Source organism: Leuciscus leuciscus, assembly GCF_965113295.1.
Source record: "Leuciscus leuciscus genome assembly, chromosome: 17".
Taxonomy (NCBI): Eukaryota; Metazoa; Chordata; class Actinopteri; order Cypriniformes; family Leuciscidae; genus Leuciscus; species Leuciscus leuciscus.
In genome coordinates this window covers 14,399,958-14,420,377 of record NC_138741.1, presented here as the reverse complement: position 1 = coordinate 14,420,377, position 20,420 = coordinate 14,399,958, and the positions used below count along the sequence as shown (strand labels likewise).

Sequence of the window (20,420 nt, the reverse complement as noted above, 5' to 3'; positions counted from 1 at the left end):
GGGTTATTCTGAGGTCTCTTTCTCAGCTAATCTTTTAAATGGTTGCTTGTCTTTAAGATCAGGTTTGATACGACCCTCTGAAATGCCACCCACATAAGGAAACAATATCAGTGTTTGAGTGATCCGCTTAACTTATAAACAGTGTTAGCGTTGAGAATCGCCACAGAAACCTTCTGATAAAAGCAGAGATGATGATGTTTCATGAAACTGTCTTTGTGTGTGTGTGTGTGTGTGTGTGTGTGTGTGTGTGTGTGTGTGTGTGTGTGTGTGTGTGTGTAACTAAATAAGCATATGGCAGGATTTTACACAATTTAGAAGTGAAGAATTGGCCCTGAATTTGAATGTGAACTTAATTGGCCACACCCCACAGAAAGCTGAATTAGAATTTGAATGTGAATTAAAGGAAGTCTGCTTCTTCTACCTTGGTCTGAAAATGTGTTCAATGTTAATGAAATGAGTATAAAAAATGACGTACAAATGTCTACATTAAAGGGGCTTTGAGAATTTTCATATATTAATTGTTTTTTGTATTGCCAATGTGTGAACAGCTTCTAACGAAACTTAAAAAAACGAGACCTTCCCGACTCCCTGAAAGCACAAGAAATAAGTCCACTTTACAGCCACCGGTGTCGCTAATGACAGGTAGTAAGGCTTTGTCAATCCATCATTAAAAGTTTGTCTCGACTGACCTCCATTTTCTAGTTAAAAATTACATTGTATTTCGCTGAATTTTGTGCTGTTTGTTAGGCCTACCTGAAATCTACGGATCCCTGCACAAGACATGCAAGAAAGAAACAAATGGTAGGCCTAGGCTAAATCGCGCGCATTATTTACATTTGGTTACCTCGATTTATAAATCATGCGCACGATTTACTATTCCGTTCCCTTGATTTGCTATATCGTGCACATGATTTATAAATCGAGGGAACAAATGAGTAAATCGTGCACACAGTTTTAAAAAAAAACTTCTTGCACGTCATGTGCGGGGCTCCGTAGAAATAAAATCTAGGAATTGGATTTAAGAAGCCAGAAATCAATTCTTTAATATTTCAAAATTCAAACTCTGGTTTATTGAGAGAAAACGTTAATAAATGTGAATTTTAGTTGTATTTATGGCCATAATCTTCTAGTTTAATGTTTTGTTTCTTTATTTTCATTTGGTGAATTTTTTTTATTTCTTAAATTTTGGAGGTAAAGAAATATTTTGTAAATTACTACTTACTAAAAAACACATAATCTTTTTTTAATGCATAAAAAAAAAAACAGTTTGTCAGTGTTTGTTGTCACTACCAGGAACTCCATTTCCTCAAATGTCTTCTGGGAAAATCAACAGCATGCACACTATCATAATAGAAACCATTGGAGGTTATAGGAGCCATTCAGGAGGTTACCCATAACCCACATACCCATCAGGAAACTTCTATGTGTTTTCAGATAGATTGTGTTTGTGTTTAGTGCAGCAGCACAATGCTGCATTGCTTTATCCCATGTGTCCAACTGCAAACCAAAATATTTCTGTTATTTTTTTAAATCATACCAATTTTGGCATTTCATTTCGCAGAGGTGCTGTTCAATTAGTGGCTTGTTTGGCCCCATAGAGGTGCCACTTATACTTTTTGACTGTGCCTGTGCCAGTTCTGGGGTCAAGTTGTTTCAGTTGGTAGTGCCAAGGCAGGTGCTAAAGATTAGTGCCGCCAAGAGTGTATGTACCTTGAAGAGGCAGTGTTTTATCTGAAAACTGAATTGTACTAAGACGTATTCAACACAAACAGTTGGACACTGTAGTAATACTGAAAGGAATTTTTTGTTTATATTTCAAGCCGGTAATCTGAAATCCAGCTTTAGCTGTGAAACCATTTCCCTTTTCAAAACAAAAACTAAGATAACATGATGGGTGCGAACAATCCCTTAATCTTTATAATACTAAATGTGAGGTGTTTTGCCACAGCTCGTATTTTGCATGCACTTATTGGCTGTGATTTGAAGCAATTCAAAAACACATAATGCACTTTCAAGATCATTTGCATTTCATTTTGGTGTCTTTTTACTGTCATCTTTTCTCGGTAAAATGCATGTTAAAAATATTTAACTATTGCATGGCAACCCATTCTAGATTCTCAGCAAATACAAACTTTTAAGCATATGTACAATGACACTTAAACATAAACCGCCACTTTGTGGGCAATACTCTGTTCTCTGAGGATAAAGAGGGGACCAGGTGCTCTCTTCTGATCAGATACTGTATTTCTCTGTGAGGCCTAAGGGAATAAGGCTTTGACTCTCTACTGGGACAATTATAATGAGCCGCCAGTTATGTTCTCCTGAGGGTACAACATCTTACCTGCGCAGTGTTCATTGTGCTGATTTGTGATGTCTGAGAAGGTTGTGTCACTCTCTGCCGCTCACAGTATATGGACAGAAACACTGATGTTCCACAGATATGGCGATCTTCTTCATCTTCTTCGGATCTTTGTCAGAGTACATACAAAGCCTCATTGGAATGCCAAAGTTTAAATAAATATAGCCAACAAATATATAAAGCAAAAATTAGGCTTTAAAAGTATGATTTAACTGTTTGGTATGTAGTATGTACTTATTTTCAAGAATCTTTAGCCTCCTATAATATGTATATATTTAAGTTCTTAGTATTGGAGACAGAGCGGTCCATTCTATCACATGCCTAAAGAAGGGATTTGTGGGATTTGCCATCTCTCTTTTTTTTTAATGAGCACAGAAGGAATTGAAAAGTGAGAGCCGTAGATAGGACTAGTGCCCTCAAGCCATTCTGGAGAGGTGGGGGGGGGAAAGACTGCCTCCTTGAGGGAAGTGTGTGCGCTCATTGGAGTAGATCCATCCTCAGCTCTCTCTCTGTCCTTTTCTTCCATAGTCGGGGTGGATGGGCTCAGACCTTGGCTGCTTCGTGGCCCTGAATGACAGGGTCCCTCTCACTCGCACAAAGCCAACAAAGCTCCCGTCTGCCCTTCCCACCCCTCCTGACCTAGACAATGCAGGTAAGGAAAACGTCACACATTCATCGGTCCAGCCTTTACCCCCGTAGGTCAAGCCCTCTTAAGCCACTCGTTCCTCTTGTGTTAACAGCAATTAACTAGAAATGAACCAATTTACAAACAAAATGGACCGATCATATAGGAAGCGTCCTATCCAAGTGCAAAGGGTTGGTAGTTTGGATCACGCCGCCATCCCACCTCGTTGCCCTCACTCTCCCCAAAAAGAAAGGAATCCTCAAGCTGTGGAGGAGTGTAAATTAGTTTTCTCTTTCTCTTTCCTGGTTGCTTCAAAAAGCCAACAGAACACCTCTCACCCCATTCCTCCTGTAATGAGGCAGGCTACACAAAGCTCTCAGAGTCTGTAAAGGTGCCATGTGCTGCGTAACAAAAAAAACACACACATTTTCTTGCATTTTAATTACACATAAGTCATTTAACCATAGCCTATTTAAAAATAGTAAACCCGTTATAAATCAAATGTATTACATATCCTGTTCTCAATCTAATTTTTATTAAATGCAGAGGACAAATTCCGAATATGGGTTGCCATTCTTGGCCTTCATGTCACTTCACTTCATAAAAAAAGCACACAAACATTTCTGTGTTGGATGTCTTACATGTATGATCTGTGTTTCCCCCCTTCAATGTGTTTTTGGTTCAGTCCTGTGATAGCGTTCCATGATTGTTCTAATTAGTCATGTCTATCACCTGTGCATTGTCAATCACTTCATTAGTTATCTTGATTGTCCCTGTGTATTTATACTTTGTGTTCTCCTTCAGTCTTCGTCCGTGATCATCAATGTAAACGTGAGTGTTTGGTGGTTCCCCTGAGAGTTTGGTTGTTAAATGTTATTTCTACGTATTCCTCGTCTCCATGAGCTTTGTCCTACACGTGATGTGACAGGTTGAGCTCCGACGATGTGGTGAATTCCTAACCCTTAGCACCAGTGATTAAGTCACATCACTTCAAAAACTGCATTTAATTACTTTTTCAAAGCCTACATAATAATAACAATTAAATGTAATCAGAGAAAACTGACAGATCAAGATTATGATATGCACATATTTAATAAGAGCCCATATTTTCTCAACGCGCTTTGCTTTACATTTGTACACTTGAGATAAATTAAATTGTCACTTTTCATCATAAATATTCACGTCTTGCAGGTTATTTGCAGAGTTGTTTAATGTGTTTTTTTTTGTACTGTCTTTTAATTGAACAATTTTAGTCTTGTCCCCTGTCCCAGGAGGGGGATCTATATGGCTAGCATCAGGAGTGTTGCCAAAACACCTATTTAGATTGACAAGTCAAACAAGTGAAGCAAGCGATGTGATGCAGTGACCGGAAAGATGTGTTGAAGGCTGAAAGAGCGGCTGATGTCTTGTCTTCAAAAGCAGAGAGTGCGGACTGTTGGAAAGAGAGAGGAGAGGCATAGATCCTGATTTTGTAAGATTTGAAGTGTGAATGTGTTCTTGGCTCAAGTTGTAAGGCAGTTCACTGCTGTCATATTCAGACGCTAACCACTAAAGAACTCCAGCTTGTTGTGGTGAGGGGACATCTCAAGAGAGGCTATTAATTTTTTTACCTCCTGGTTTCTCCTGTCAGCAGGGCTGAATATAGCATATGCAACTGAAATGTTCACTTTTTAAGAGTTAAAAGGCTAATTATTAGATTTATTAACATCATTCAGATTAACCAGCGTTACATTTTCCGTGGAGTTCGATACATGTTGATGAAGAGTAGCTAGTTTTTCATTAAATAAATCACTGGAGACTACTTTATCTTGTCCTGGAGCAACTATGTTGAACATTTGGATCAGGAATATTACTTGACAACAAGTGTAAACCTCTTGAAAATAGTGATATTGTTGATAATTGAATATTCTGGCGTCATTGCGATTAAAACTTTTCAAGCACTCTGCTGGGAATCACCTTCCGAACAACTAGGTAACAGTTTCTTCCCTGTCATTCCGAATGTGTGCGCACAAACTGGGGATTGTTATTTTCAGGATAAAAAAATGTGTGCAAATATTAAAAATGGAAAATAGCACACACTCATCCTCTCAGCTCCCACGGGGGCAGGGTGATATTGGGCACACCACTCTGGTGTCAATTTATGCAGTCCATGCTTCTGTTGCCTCGATTCATTAAGATGATTCACGCTGCTGAAATGCTGTGAGGAAAGAGACAGAGTGCAACAGAGAAACATTAATTACATGTGACTTAATTCTCCATACTCTTAGAAGTGTATGCGACCATGTTTTACATTTAGACGGCAGTCTTAGAGGAATACAAAGAGATGAATAATATGCCGTAAGGTGTTTTGTGGGCTCCATAAAGGCATATTTCATGAATTTACTGGTTTGCTTTAGAACACAAGTTCAGCTGTCCCCGAGGATTGCTCAGTGAGTGGTAAACAGTGGGAGAGAAATCAATGCAAAACTGTTTGAAAAAAGAGTTCATAAAAGGAGTTTCTTAGAATGCAGTGGAGAATCTAATTACATCCTAATAAACACAGTGTCTCAAAGCCCACCACTGAGAAAGCAATGCAAATGGAGCTGGAATTCATACTAGACCACTCAGACCAATGAGCTCTGATCAATGAAAACAAACATAAGGAGGAATCATTAGCAATATTTCAGCTCCTGATAAAAAGCCCAAGACACTGTCTAATACAAGTATTATGGCCATTTGTCCATTTACAGTTTGTTTTGCTATCGGATCAGGTTACAGTCTTTGCTCCTCTTCTGCTAGTTTAGAGTCATTAGGATAAATATGGTATAATGCTACGTATATAATGCTGGATTTTTTTTAACAAATATTTTGTATTATTTATATGTATATTTTTGTAAATATGCACAATATATAATTATATATTTGCATGCATGAATATCATATATACAATATATTTAATGAGCATTTTAGTTGCTATACCATTCAAAATTAATGTTTTTGAAAGAAGTGTCTTATGCTCACCAAGGCTGTATTTATTTGATCAAACCTACAGTAATATTGTGAGATATTACTAAATTGTAAATAACTGTTTTCTATTTTAATATTTTAACTTGTGATTTATTTCTGTGGTGACAAAGCTGCATTTTCAGCATCATTACTCCAGTCTTCAGTGTCACATGATCCTTCAGAAATCATGCTGATTTTTAGATAGATAGATAGATATCGTATGTACTAATTGATTGGATTCTTAACATATACATATTTTGAAAGTAAATGAAGCTAAAGCATATGTGTGGAGTGGTGTCATCATAATTACAAATAATTGCCTAAATATTTTTCTCCTGATCTCAGAATAGTCTGTGACTTAACTCTCTTGACCCTGTCTTCCTCATTCAATACTTTATCACAAGTAACAATGTTTTGCAATGTTTGGTATCATCCTTCTTCTGTTGCATGATAAATTCCTCCTTTGGGATTTCAAGCTAATACTCTCAAGCACAGTCCAGGCCTCAGCCCGCTCTTCTCTATCAACAGCCACTTGTTCAAATAATTAGAGAGCAATATCTCACTTTTCCTCCCCCTTTTCTTTCAAAACTTCTTCCCTTAGTCTGTCGCTCAGTGTCAGCCTGAAGCCCAAACCCTGTGTTGCCCCAGGTGTGCCCTTTCAGTGTTTCTTCCATCAGTGTTTATGCTAAAAGTGCATGTTGAGGACAGGATAGTTAACAACACTGTATCTGGCCTCTCTGTGATGTTTAAACCCAAAACTGCCAAGCATTAGAGCTCAAAATCATCCTAAATATAACCTGCAACTACAATGATTTCTATATATTTCTCTGCAAAAAAAAAAAAAAAAAAAAAAAAGACAATTAAGGTGTCATCCAGCTGGGATTTTTCGCCTACTCCGTGTTCTGGCTGGACTTTGTCACCCTCACACTCTTCACCTCCCCAATCAGCCAATCCAAAAGGTCCTCATTCTTCATTGGCTTGTATATAACATCTGGCTTCTAAGGCTAAAGTTGACATTCATCCATTGCACTGAGGTCCAGTCTATGTTTAGATGTCAAATTGGGCAAAATAACCCTGAATGCAGTTTATAGCCAGGAGTCAATCGCAGATTCAGGACAAAATAGTAACAATAACAGTTTTGCATTGGATAAACATTGGAAGATCTATTTGTGTTCACCATAGCAGTCAAGTAAATTAATATAATCATTCATTTATTTCATTCATGCAATTATTTTATTTATATTCACCACTCATTTCATGATGATACACTTTATATGGGTGTTGATCAGGAAGGAATTTCACCTCTAAGAGTAGCTTGAGAAATGTAAAATAATAACAAGAACAACAACCACAATGATAATACTGACATTTAACCAGAACAACTTGAATAGTAGAGTCATAAATTACCTGTTGCATGGGTCTTTTTTTATATATATATACAGCAATATGGAATGATTCAAATGCTTTTATACAATTGACTGAACATTACAAAACACTTTATCTTTCCACATCATATCTGCATGATAATGTTATGTATGTTTCACTGCTCACATCCATCTCCCCCAGGAGAAGAAAAATATCAACCACAAACAATTCTAAGGCACTTTGAGAGCAAGAAAATCTATTCCACTTAACAAACTGTTTGATTGTTCAGCTGTACTATTGTCCTAATACTTGTAAGTTAATTTCCGCTCTGGTTAACAGTGCACAGTTTCAGATCATTGACTTCTAAAACATTGTAAAATGACATCTTTCAACACGAGAGAAATTCTCATCACTCTCCCGCAATTCATGACAGTTTTAAAGGCTTAAACGATGCTAATGTATGCCCTCCTTCGCCGTGTGAAACCTGCAAAATGGAGTGTAACAAAGAAAAATGTCTTTAACAGTCCTGTAAAATACCAAAATATATTCCTTTTACAAAGGATCCTCACGGTACTTCGGAATTAAGAATAGTGCCTCGCATCGCACTTTTCCAAGTAAAAAGTGACTCATGTCTGCTAAGGAACATGCAGGGAGTAAAAAAGGGGGAAGTGAGCTACCAGGAGCAAAATTCATATGTCTCAGAGCTGTTGGAATATGTAAAACAAGCAGAAAGTCCAACATCTTGTGAAACAAATCATTTGTATTTTTAGTTCGCACAAAAGCACATTACAGAAATCTTCAATAGGACTCACACTATAATCTCATCTACCATCTCTCTCAAGCATTGTTTGCTTCGATACCTGCTGGATTACACTAATGGACAAAGCAATCTGTCAGTGATATCTTTATCTCACAGCTGTTCCCAGGTCAGTCAGGGCACACAGTTGAGTGGTCAGCGATACATGCGAGCTGCAAGGGACATGAGCCCCAGGACATGAGTCCTAAAACTGCATAAGGCTCGAATATCGACCTTTCCAACCACCTTATCTGTCGCAAAAGTGTAAGATGAATTTGGACATGTACGCAAAAGCAAATGTGAGCCAGGAGAGTTTGTGTGCATTTTTGTTTGTGTGTCCTTTTTCAGTTTGAGGTATGAGGTATCACTGAAGCAATGCATTGCCTCAATTATCATGCACAATATTTATTTAACTAATCAAAATGAGTGCATGAACTACACAGTATGACTATGTAAATAATTAAAAGAAAATTAACACTACATTCAGCCGTTACATAACATTGTTTTATTGCATAACAAAGAGTCTTATACTTTCAAGATGAGTTCCACAAAGGTTGAAATGGATAAATATTATTATTCTTACCATGCAATGTTTGTTGAAAGGCAATAAATATTAATCTGCAATGCACTTCAGTATAAACTGAGTTGATTTGATTAATACTGACTAATAATGAACCTTAAAGAGATAAATCAGCTGCACTTACGTGCACTTACAGTGAACTTACCTAAGAAAGTACTGGGTAATATAAGGTCACTACATGGGTTAAGGTCAGGTTTAGGGGTAGGTTCAGGGTTACCTAGTTATTGTAATTACTATAATAGGTTCATAGTATGTATATGCAAAACAGTACTGTAAAATAAAGTGCTACCAAAAATGATATCATCATTTACTCACCCTCATGTCATTCCAAACCTGTATGGCTTTCTTTTCTGTGAAGCTCAAAAGAAGAAATTTTGAAGAATGTTGTTTTGGTTACAACAACACAGTTTTGGTTACCATTGACTTCCATTCTGTGGACAAAAAACAACAGCGAGACATTTCTCAAAATATCTTTTTTTATTTTCCACAGAAAAAAGAAAGTCACAACAAGAGGGTGTATAAATGATGACATCTTTTAAAAAATGTTGGGGTGAAATATCCATTTAATAAATAAACAAAACAAGGCCAGTTGTACAGGTGTGGTCAATTATTTTAATTTGACTAATTTTATATTTTGTAAGTTTTAAAACATCTGTTTTGTTGTTGTTGACAGAACCATATACATGCTTCTGATATGTAGTTGATTTATGCCTATGCCTTGTGTGCTTTATAGCCACTGAAACAATTATTGGTTCAATCAAAAAAAAAATTTTTTGCTTTTGCTCTTTGATATTTAATCTGAATAAAGAAAAGGGTTACAAAGGAAATAGATAACCTAACATTTGTATGCCCTGCAAGTATATGCAACAAATATACAAAACTCACTCAGATAAATCACCTACTGTTAACCCCTGGCAAATTACAATAATAGCTGTTATGATTGCATGAAAATGTTGAAAGGATACAGCTGTTATTCACAATGCTAACAACCTTATTCTTACAAGCGCAAAGCCTGAACCCTCGCAATCCTTCATTTTGATGTGAGTTATTTGAAATTCAAACATGTTGGACAACTGTTCAAGTACTCGGTCTGCAGACAAGGCCTGCCAGTTTTAGGTAGCCTGTTATATCAGTTGTTTTCCAGATTTCCCGTAATTAAAGCCTGACTCAACTGATTTAAGACAAATGCTTTGAAAAGAAAGCACAAAACATTCATTTTGTCCTCTGGGTGGGATGCACAATTTTTTCAATTACAGGCTATTGTTGCTTGTGTGGTCTGTTCATATTCTGTTGGTAATGGTAGGCCTAATTGTGGCTGTCGTGGTGTCTTCAGTTTTCATAAATATTCTCCTCAGTATAGACAATCATGCAAAAACTTTTGCCCTCACGATGTCAGTTACACCTCTGAGATGTCAGGTATATATTAATCTGTCACACAGGGCTTTGAAGGTCACTTAATTACTCTCTAATCAGATGTATTTCAGTAGCTGAATGACAGATGTACACCATTCTTACTGATGTTATTCCATTAGTGGTCTTTCTGACATACTGGTCCCTCCTTCCATTACATGCACCAAATGATTGTCATTGCATGATAACCGCTGCACAGGTGCTTTGTTACTGCAGTGCAGGTGCTTCTTGTGTGTTTGCAATAAGAGGAAAGATCAGCTAGGGCTTTGCAATAACATCATCAGTTCACATATGGATAATATACAGCATGTATTATATTAAAACAAAGCATTTGAGAATGTTCCTTGCCACATGTCTTCTATCCGCCCCAACCCACACCCCACTGAACAGATCTCCCCCTCATGACCTCACAAAAACTCCAAACGCATTTGATTCATTATTTGTCTCTCCTACTCACAGATTAGCTGTCTGAAAACAGACACACATTGCACGGGTCTTGTGTATTCCAGCACATCTGTTTTGAATAAAGACTTCTCCTGTGGTCTTGCCCTTACTTAGCAAGACTCCCTGGTCGAATCCAAGTCTAATTTTCAGTATGACACCCTGAGGTATCGCTTACCGGGCTTTAGTGGTGGAGCGGCGGCTCTTTGTGGCCAGCGGGTCGATATATGAGAGTGTTCCTGCTGGAGCTGGGCACAGGTGAAAGCAGTAGATTAAGATAATGAGACGAGTGAGGCTAGTCTTTGTGTCCCCTGCACACATTCAGCATGTGAGAAGGTGGTACCGTACGTGTAGTTTAGCTGTTCTGTTAGAAAGATGTACCATAGGAAGGGGCCATTGTGTACATTGGCAGATAATAAGACAGGAAAGATTTGTTGTAAAAGGAAAAGCGTGTCTTCAGGCCCAACGATGGAACCGAAGGTAAAAGTTCACGAAGCTGTCAAAGAACAACTCATGTTTGATTGACCACGAAATGAATTTTGGGGGATGTATCCCCCTCAATGTTTATGGTGGTTATGGCCCTGTGAAGGAAGGAAAGATGCATATTAAATTGAGTTTAATACATGATCTTTAAAAACATGAAAACACTCATTCTCATAAAAAAACTCTTAAAAAAATTTTTTTTGCAGAAGAACAATTTTTGGATCCCTAAAGAACCTTTCTTAAAATAACTATTTTTTTCCCTTAGTGTTAAGAAGATTATAGGTCTATAATCTAAAGAACCCTTTTCCATAATAAAGAACAGGTTGTGCAGCGGACCTTAAAGGGATGGTTTACCCAAAAATTAAAAGTCTGTCATCATTTACTCAGCCTCTTTGTTTCATACCTGTATGAGTTTCTGTGTTCTGTTGAACACAAAAGAAGATATTTTGAAGAATGTTGGTAAGTTGACGGTAGCCATTGACTTCCATAGTAGGAAAAAAAAAATACTATGGAAGTCAATGTCCAACTTCAACTGGTAACCAAAATTTTTCAAAATATCTTCTTTTGTGTTCAACAGAACAAAAAAACTCGTAAAGGTTTGGAACAACTTGATGGTGAGTAAATGATAACAGACTTTTCATTTTTTGGGTGAACCATCCCTTTAAAGATTTTTCTTGGAGCATTCAATGCCAGTAAATAAACTTTATTTTTAAGCGTGATTATTTCAAAACTAATGTCTGTTTTTGCTGTCGTTTTAAATGTTCCATGCAGTCAAGAAAATGGACGCACACCTGACGCAAACCAAAAATAACCAAAACAAATTCCACAGCCAGCATGCAGCAACACCCAATGCGGCAACCGAGTTCGACTCTTGTCAGTGTACGTCTCGCCAACTGAAATAGCAGTGGTGTAAGGCTATTTCTATTTCAGCCGACCACGACAAAATCCAGTTCAGTGGAGAGCAGCTCTCCCTCGTTTTCGTGAGTCGACAATCATTGGAAGCGTGCACAACTTCGTAAGTGAGGGGCTGCCAGCTGCCGCCACGGGTAAGAGCAGGTTGCCATGGCAGCCGCGTTCGGAGGAGAGCTGCAGATTGGCAGGAAAAAGCGTGTCAACAATTGCCCTGTTGCAGCGCGAGAGAGGAGCCGCTTCGGAGCCCTGGACTCCTGACGGCCCCGTGCCTCGCGCCTCAGCCACCCCATGCTGTTTAATAATATACATTCGCAGAAAGTGATTGATCTTGGACTGTGTGGTTAGGATCAGCAGTCAGAGACTTTCCATTTTCTTTCCTCAAAACTCTCCAAACAAACATAACTGCCGCAATTAGTAAACAAATGTCTGTCTCCGCGATTCGCGTAAACGCACGGGCAATTATAACAGGTTTTTTAAACTGCGTGTGTCTTCACCGCGTAGAGTGACGAGCTGAAAACTGCGCAAAAACACAATTGTGTTTGACATATTAGGGGTAACAAGAACGGTTTATTTTGTCGACTTCAGTTCGAAATTATCAAGCCATTGTCGATTTTAAAAAGGGCTTAAACGAGTCCACGTGGCGGCCTACACTCTGCCTTCCAGTTCACAGGGTCCTTTTATGCAGTGTTCACTATACTCCCTGCACACTGCATCTGTAGTTCACTATAGAGTAAATTAATTTGGCATGCCCATGCACCCTGTAAAAAAAGATATGATCAATAAGTTGACAACATATGTTTTTACATTGCTTTAACTCATCAAAATAGCCTAAGATAAGCCATGTTCAACTTTTTATATTTAAGTTCTACAAAATTCAACTCATTTTTGAGTCAGTTTAATTTAAGTTTAGATAACTTAAACATCTTTTTTTGCAGTGCAACGTCATCAAACACTTGACAATGACTGTTGCAATGTTATATGTTAATTATTGTTCGTTATTAATTATTTGTTATTTGACCCATGCTTATGATTATGGGTGAATTACAAACGGCATTTTGCTCCCTTCAAGGCTACAGCGCGAAGAGGAAGCTATTCCGAAGGTCCTGAATTCCAGACGAATTCAGTGCGCAATGGGGCCTTCCACCAATCCTTTGTATGTGCATTCCATGGTCACCCCCAGGATGTCATTTTGCCGTTAAGTAGCCTATTTCATGTTTGTTTTTATGAAGTGCTGCACAAAGAGACCGTAAGCTACGCACAATTGATGTAGGCTACTGTAAATATATATATATATGTTCATGGTTTGTTAAAAAAAAAAAAAAAAAAAAATCATTATTTTGTCAAATCAACGTAGATAATTTATGTGCAGATAACATAATATTTTAAGTTTCTGTTGATTAAACCAATCTCCTTCGTTGTATTAACTAAAAAAAATTATTTCAATGAACTTAAAATTGTAAGGCAACAGGTTAGGCTACTTATTTTTGTTCAACTTAGGCCTATGTTAAAGCAACAATAATTTTTCACAGTGTAGACACAAAGAAGCTATGTATGACGCAGATAATTTATTTCTTTATTATCAATAGTTCAATAGTAAAATAAAAAAATTAAAAAACCGACAATGACGTGTGTCTGACATATTGATCTAATGACATATTGTAGGCCCTAACAATCGCGTCTAGCGCATAAAGTAGTGAATAAAAATGCAGGTGAATAAAAATGGCCAGTCTTCGCAGACTGGCGATTACCCAGAATCTTGACGGTTTTTTCTCAATAGGTTTTCGTTTACATTGTCCTTGTTTTATGAATGTTCTGTTTTGTCATGAGACAAAATTGCCTAGCCTTTCAATCTTCTTTCCTTTCTTTTTTTCCATGTCTTTATTTTGTTGTTGGCTATTTGTTCTCTGAGGTCGATTAAACCAAACCTGTCGATTGTGGGGCTATTCAGTGACTTTGAAAATTGTCAAAAATATTTTTTCGTAAAATGCTGGCGACAAAACAGCCCGAATGTCCTCGGTACCGTGTGCAATCATTCCGGATTTTTACACCTCATAAACAAAGACGGGGGGATTTTTCCTTTGTGTGCAGACAAGTGCGACTTATTTGCCATACACCTCGTCTCTTCCTGAACACTCGGCTGAAACTGTGAATTTGCTGTCATCGGTCTAATCACGGTGGCATTGATTTTTGGGACTCTGGAGCTATATCTGCTCTAATAGCCGCACAAGTGCAATTGACTGGTCTGAGGATGACAGACTGTTAGTGTTGTTTATTTAAAAGCAAGGCAAAAGAATATGAATCATAATTGCTATAAACAACAGCAGCATGGCCATGGATCAGCGCACAGAACTGTTCGGGTGAATAATTAAGGCTAATAAGATGCATGGAGGTAGCACATTTATAAAACGGACACCTGTTTTAAGACACAAAAATAATCGATGCATATATGTGATGCGAGTGTAGGCAGGGTGATCATCGATGGCGCTTTGTGATGCAGAATTGATCTGGGCCGTAGCCTGAGAGGGGCGCAGCGGGGCTGCCGTTTGTTTAGTAAACTCCCATGAATCCAAGTAGATAATTGCTCTGTAAAATTGGTGGCGAGGGCAGCTTGGGTTCCGTGTTCCACCCACCTAGAGGGCCGAATGAAAGTCTGCATCTCTTTATTTTCTCAAATGATCAGAAACTATCGCAGCATGAGTACGAGGAGAGAGGTATTTTTATTTGTTGCACGAGGAAGGAGGACTGCGCACAGGCCGTTGTGTTGAAACTGGGGCTCGAGCTCTGATCCGTGTTGAGTCTCTGTGACAAAGTGTTTATAGAAACAACACATATTAGCCGCCCTCTTCCGATACCTCAATGATTATGTCCTCATTCAGAGAATAACCCCAGAGCGTTTGTTAAATTGTTGATTTATTTTGTTTTAATTATTTATGCATGACCTGAAGTGAGATCTTTTTTCTTTTCTTTTTTTTTTTTTTTTTGCTTTTGCACCTATCTTTATTTTGTGATAGATAGATAGATAGATAGATAGGTAGATATAATTGTATTATTATTATTTGTAAATTAATCATTGGATAGCTACAATGGATATATGTGCTATATATTTATATACTTGTGTTTTTCGATTATTACATCTATTATTACACTGTTGACCCTTACCCCCAAACCTGTCATTAATCTTACCCATACTTGCTCAATAGCAGCAAAAGTATTTTGTAATACATAAAAAAAGTTGACATAAGTACTGGTCCATAGTAGTGTAAAACAGCTAATATAATATACTATAATACCTATACCTAATATATATATATATATACACATGTACATTTTGAGGTATTTTTTTCACACTTTTCCATTATGATGTTTTCTCACCTAGGAAGCAACGAAAAGCCCTCATTATCTCCTCCATGATGTATTAGTTCTCTTTGAATGAGACATGTGTTGTTTACTTTCAAAACTGTAGACGATAAAAGACACCCTCAAGATGATATCTCTGGAGACCTGTAATGTCTACAGTGAGTGAAGCCTTTGGGTGTTGAAAGTGTGCAAGCTTAAACCTCTCACATCACATGAGGGAAATGTGCCATGGCCTGATACATGTTTATTTATTTTTTTAAACAAATGCATGAAGGCTTTCATTAAATTTGCTGCAGTGACACTGGTCCATTGCGTCCACCTATGTGTGTGTGTGTGTGTGTGTGTGTGTGTGTGTGTGTGTGTGTGTGTGTGTGAGAGAGAGAGAGAGAGAGAGAGAGAGAGAGAGTGTGTGTCTAAGGAGACCTTTGTTCAAGGTTTCCTTAAGCTGCCACACAAATATGAAATTATTTATGCATCAATCTCATTTCTGTCAGCAAACTTGCCAAATGTTGGGAAACATTTCAGGTAATACAGAAAGAAGCTTCATGCAAAGAAGTGTTCATGCAAAGGTTTCTCTCCCCAAAGGAATCAATGACAACAGATATGTTTTTATCTCCCAAAGTAACAATTTACTGGGTCACAGTAGATCAGCATGTTTCCTTCTTTACAGCAAAAACATTAGCAACAGGGGAATACTGTCTTGACAACAAACAAAATATCACAAAACATTGCTTGTAAAATAGAAAATATACAGATCTTCTTAAGCAAAGCAAATCGTTGCACAATGCCATGGTTTTCTTTTCTATTTAAATTAATTTAATAAAGATTGTCTAAAGACAGAAAAATTCAACTCCTTCTATAAAGGGGATGCAAAATAATAGTCTTGGTTTTGTACAATGCTTCTGTTTTCTTTTTCTTTCCTTTTTGTACTGACAGCAATTTAATCAAACTGTGACTTCATGCCCTACTATTTGCAAATTGTATAGCACCTCTAAAACATAAAGGCAAAACATTTCACAAACAAGTTACATGGACCTTGATTACAACTGTAAACATTCTCAGCATGGGTGAGTAACGCATCACAGGGTGGATTCAGGCTACTGCAGCACACACTGCCAGACATCTAGAGGAAGACAATGACAAATTTAAGACTGTTATTTCTCTTTTCAATTTATGCACATCCCTCTGTCCCCCCCCCCCTCCCCCCCTGCCTTTTTGGCACTAAGAAAAATGGTGACACAGTAACACTAACAGATGCCAGATCATTCATCATAAGAGTAATATAGCTAAATTTACCTTATATTTAAAAAAGAAAAGAAAAACATATGCTGCTAAAATGATACTGAGAACATACTGACAATAGTAAATATAGAAACAGGGTGAGCACAGCAAAACATTTTTAAAACCTGTAAATTTGAAATATAGATCAAAATGCACGGACAATTTAAAACAGAATTGAAATTAAATGAGGTATTTATTAAAATACACAAAATATTTTGAATCAGACATTTTATAGGACATCCAAGTCATATTCTATTATAAGTAACATTTTATTAACGCAACACATTTTTTGTTGATGTAAAGAGCAAAAATAAAATACATTCATGTATGATTGATGGATGAATGATAATGGCAAAATAAGTGCAACAGAACATTAGTTCAATTTTGCCATTATTCTGTCCCTGTGTACATTTATTTTTTTAACTAAAATAAATAAAAGGGTATTAACTTTCTTTCCTTTTTATTATTTTGATGGAAAATTCGTTTTCTGTCAGAAAGCAACAGATAACATGTTATGGGCATCTCACCACCTTTACAGATACTAATTGTTTTCAGAAGTCTGCCTTATATAATAAAATAACATTGTAAATTATCAGTGAACATTTAGCTATTAATACTGACTCATAGATTTATTGCCAAATAAAGCATTGTTATTCTCCATCAATTGATGGTGACTTCTGAGGATCTCCTGCCAAGGATACCAATAATATTTAACATGATGCTATGTTAAAGCATCCTTCACTATTTCTGACCACAATGTACATTTTATGTACATTATATCTCTATAGCCAATATTTCATATTTATACATGAGCTTGTGCCATTTTTCACAAGTTACTGTGTATATTTTTTTTAGTTAATGTCTGGTTATATTGACATTTTGCTCTAATTCATAATACTAATACTAAATTCTACATTTGTGTTCAATGTAGATGACCATATGCCTCCTTCACCGTCTTCATAACAGTCACGTCCAAATAATACATGACTTAATCTCTCTTCCTTCTTTTTCTCTGCCTCCCTCCCTTCCTCTGGTCCTCCTTGAAGTGCGGTCACTCTGACGAGGATGAATAGTGAAAACTATTCAACGGGTCACGGGTTTGTGCACAAAGCATCAGAGGGACAGAGTTTAGGTCAATAGGAGGCACCTTAAACACCCTTATTTCCTCCCAGACTCAAGTACTTTTATTTGGACATGATTTATTTAAACACTTCATATAACTTTATATATCACAATGTGGTTTACTTGTACACTTTTTTATATGTAAAGTTGAACTTAAAATAAAATACATCTTTTTTGTAAAAAAAATAAAAAGCACAAATCCTTATTTACTCAGTGTTTAAGAACCTCACAGCACTCGATACCGGCATTATTGTTTCTTCAAAAGAATATCTCTTGCACCTCAAAGCAAACAGCCAGATTTTCTCACAATATCAATACTCCCATTTCCCCCTTATACCTTTATTTAACCTGGGAAAACTCTTGGAGAACAGTTTCTCTTTTGCGGAGGTGCCCTGGATGGAGGAGGGGTTAAGGGGACCAGAGTAACATGATGCAGCACTCAACTTGGGGTTAAGTGCTTTGCTCAGGTGCACAACGGCAGTTCTATACACTAGGACCCTTCTGTTACCCATTCATTCTCTTTGGTGCCCCACTGGGGAATCAAACCCACAGACCCCCAGTTTGTAGTTGATAGCACTGTGTGCTCAGCTAGCTACCCATATAGACACGCATGCTCCCTCAGATCTCCGCATCTTTCCTCCCAATCCGTCCTGTGGAATACCCCTTTGATCTTAGTCAACAATGCCTCACAAATTAGAGCACCATTGGTTTGCAACCTCATCTCAAGTCCTTGTGCCCAAATCCTTTGGGCCTGTCTCTGTATCATTCTCAAACAATCAGACATCTTAACACATCTTCCTGTATACAATCTCCGTTCTCAATGGAGAAGTTTGCCTTGTTTGTTGAGCAGCCAAAGTCTGGCTGTAAGGCACCATTTTTATCAGTATAAAGAGTCCCCTCCTCAGAAAGCGATGCACTGATAAGATACTCCATGGGCACAGATGACCCACATCTATCTGCTATCTCTGGAATGATGCCACAGCCACCATTTAGAGTATTGTCCATTCATATATTTCACAGGTGTAAGGATGATCATCAAGAGCAGTGTAACAGCCACCACATTTTTCAAAGCATTCAATCAGGAGCTCATACACTGTTGCTGAAAAACGACAGCAAGTGCAAAAGTAGCCTACACAAGTTTGCTGTTTGCATGTTTTAGCGTCAAATAAATCATTTAAAAATGATCAACAGAGAGCATTTGTTTTATATGGTGACCATCTGCGCTGTTTGATCGCTTTCGTCATTTCACGAATCGGAATGTAAACTCGTTAAATTATGATTTTAAAATGATACACAACTAGGCAGGATCAAGTCTCACACTCTGCATCACTCTGTGATTCGTGTGACGTTTATGTTAATATTTATTCACCATCACGTAAGCATGCCACAGGGGTTTGGCACCTGTTTGTTCCGACTACCGCGTAAGTCTATGTGCGTATATGTGTTCTCGCTCGCGCAAATGTTGTAAAATATTATGGCTCTAACAAATCCGCTTGCATTTGCATCCGAAATTAACAAAGGGATGAAATTAGCCGAGGCAACGTTTTCCTCTCTGGTTAAGTTGGCTGTCTGTCAGCAGCAGCACCGTGTTCAAGGCATACTGATAAAAGAGGTGGGCGCAGGGCTGTATGAATGAATCTGTGCGACACCATTGCAGACCAATAGTTGTACAAGATCAGAAAGTAATCTTGATATGTTTAACAAGCAGCCCAAAGCGAAGCCAGATAAATAATAAAGGAGCTTTTAGTGGATCCAATTTATGAAACATTAACTCTAGAGGCATAATGGAGTAATTAGTTTTATCTCACGTTGGATGTTATTGGACACTGCGCCGCTGAATGAAAACTTTTCTTTTCTGGCCTAACTGTAAAGACAACGGGGAGTAATTTTCTGCACCGGGAGAGAAGGGTGGTCTCTAATGCTGCTGGTGAGATCTGGATGTTCAGGTACAACACAGTGTTTATGTAGTACTCCCAAAAGTGTATCAAAGTTCGGATCCATGGAAATAAAAGAAATGTCAAACAAAACAAGCATTAGACTGCATAAAATAAAGTATGGACAAGGGAAACAGGTGAGGCTTTGTTTAGGTGGCTGAGGTAGATCAATATCTCGGCTTGCAGGCCAGGAATCTTGCCCGTTTTCCTCTAGCACTCTGCAGATCAGCTTACGGCATGTAGACAGACTGTCGCCTATACCTCACTGACAGACAACCTGCCTCACCCCAGAAGACGGGATAGGGAAATATCTTCATTCTCTTCTGAGAGAACCAGTCGAATTAGTTCGTCAAAATAATGAAAGAATATATAGGGATAGATTGAGTGAAAATCATCAACCTTATCTGTAAACAGTGAGGCACAACATGGCTTTGTGGCTTCTCAACCTATAGCCTAGGCCTACGCGTGTTTATCATGGGACCGTTTTAAAGGCCATGCAGGCCCATCCTTCTCTGGGCCTCCTCCGCCTCCAACTAATAACCGACATTACATCTTCGGTGTTTGTTTGTCTAAATTATGTTTTCAAATAATAATAAAAATTTAATTTTTATTTTTATTTTTTTATTTGTGATACGTAATGATATACATTTTGCTTTCAGATTTGGTCTTTCATAGCGTGCTGTCCATCAGGCCGCGGGCGGAAGTCGAAAGAAACGATAGAGGCATCTGTGCTTGATTGGCCAAACCTTTCTTTCTTTCTTGGATTGCTT

The 20,420-nt window shown here is 37.7% G+C and overlaps 1 protein-coding gene across 1 annotated transcript in view; it reads right to left on the bottom strand.

The window, feature by feature from the left end:
- Positions 1-15,722: 15,722 nt before the first annotated feature.
- foxg1a (forkhead box G1a) overlaps positions 15,723-20,420 on the bottom strand; it is a 12,550-nt gene continuing 7,852 nt past the window's right edge. Inside the window, 1 exon segment of the mRNA XM_082142615.1 lies at positions 15,723-16,436. The gene's annotated coding sequence lies outside the window, so the exon portion shown is untranslated.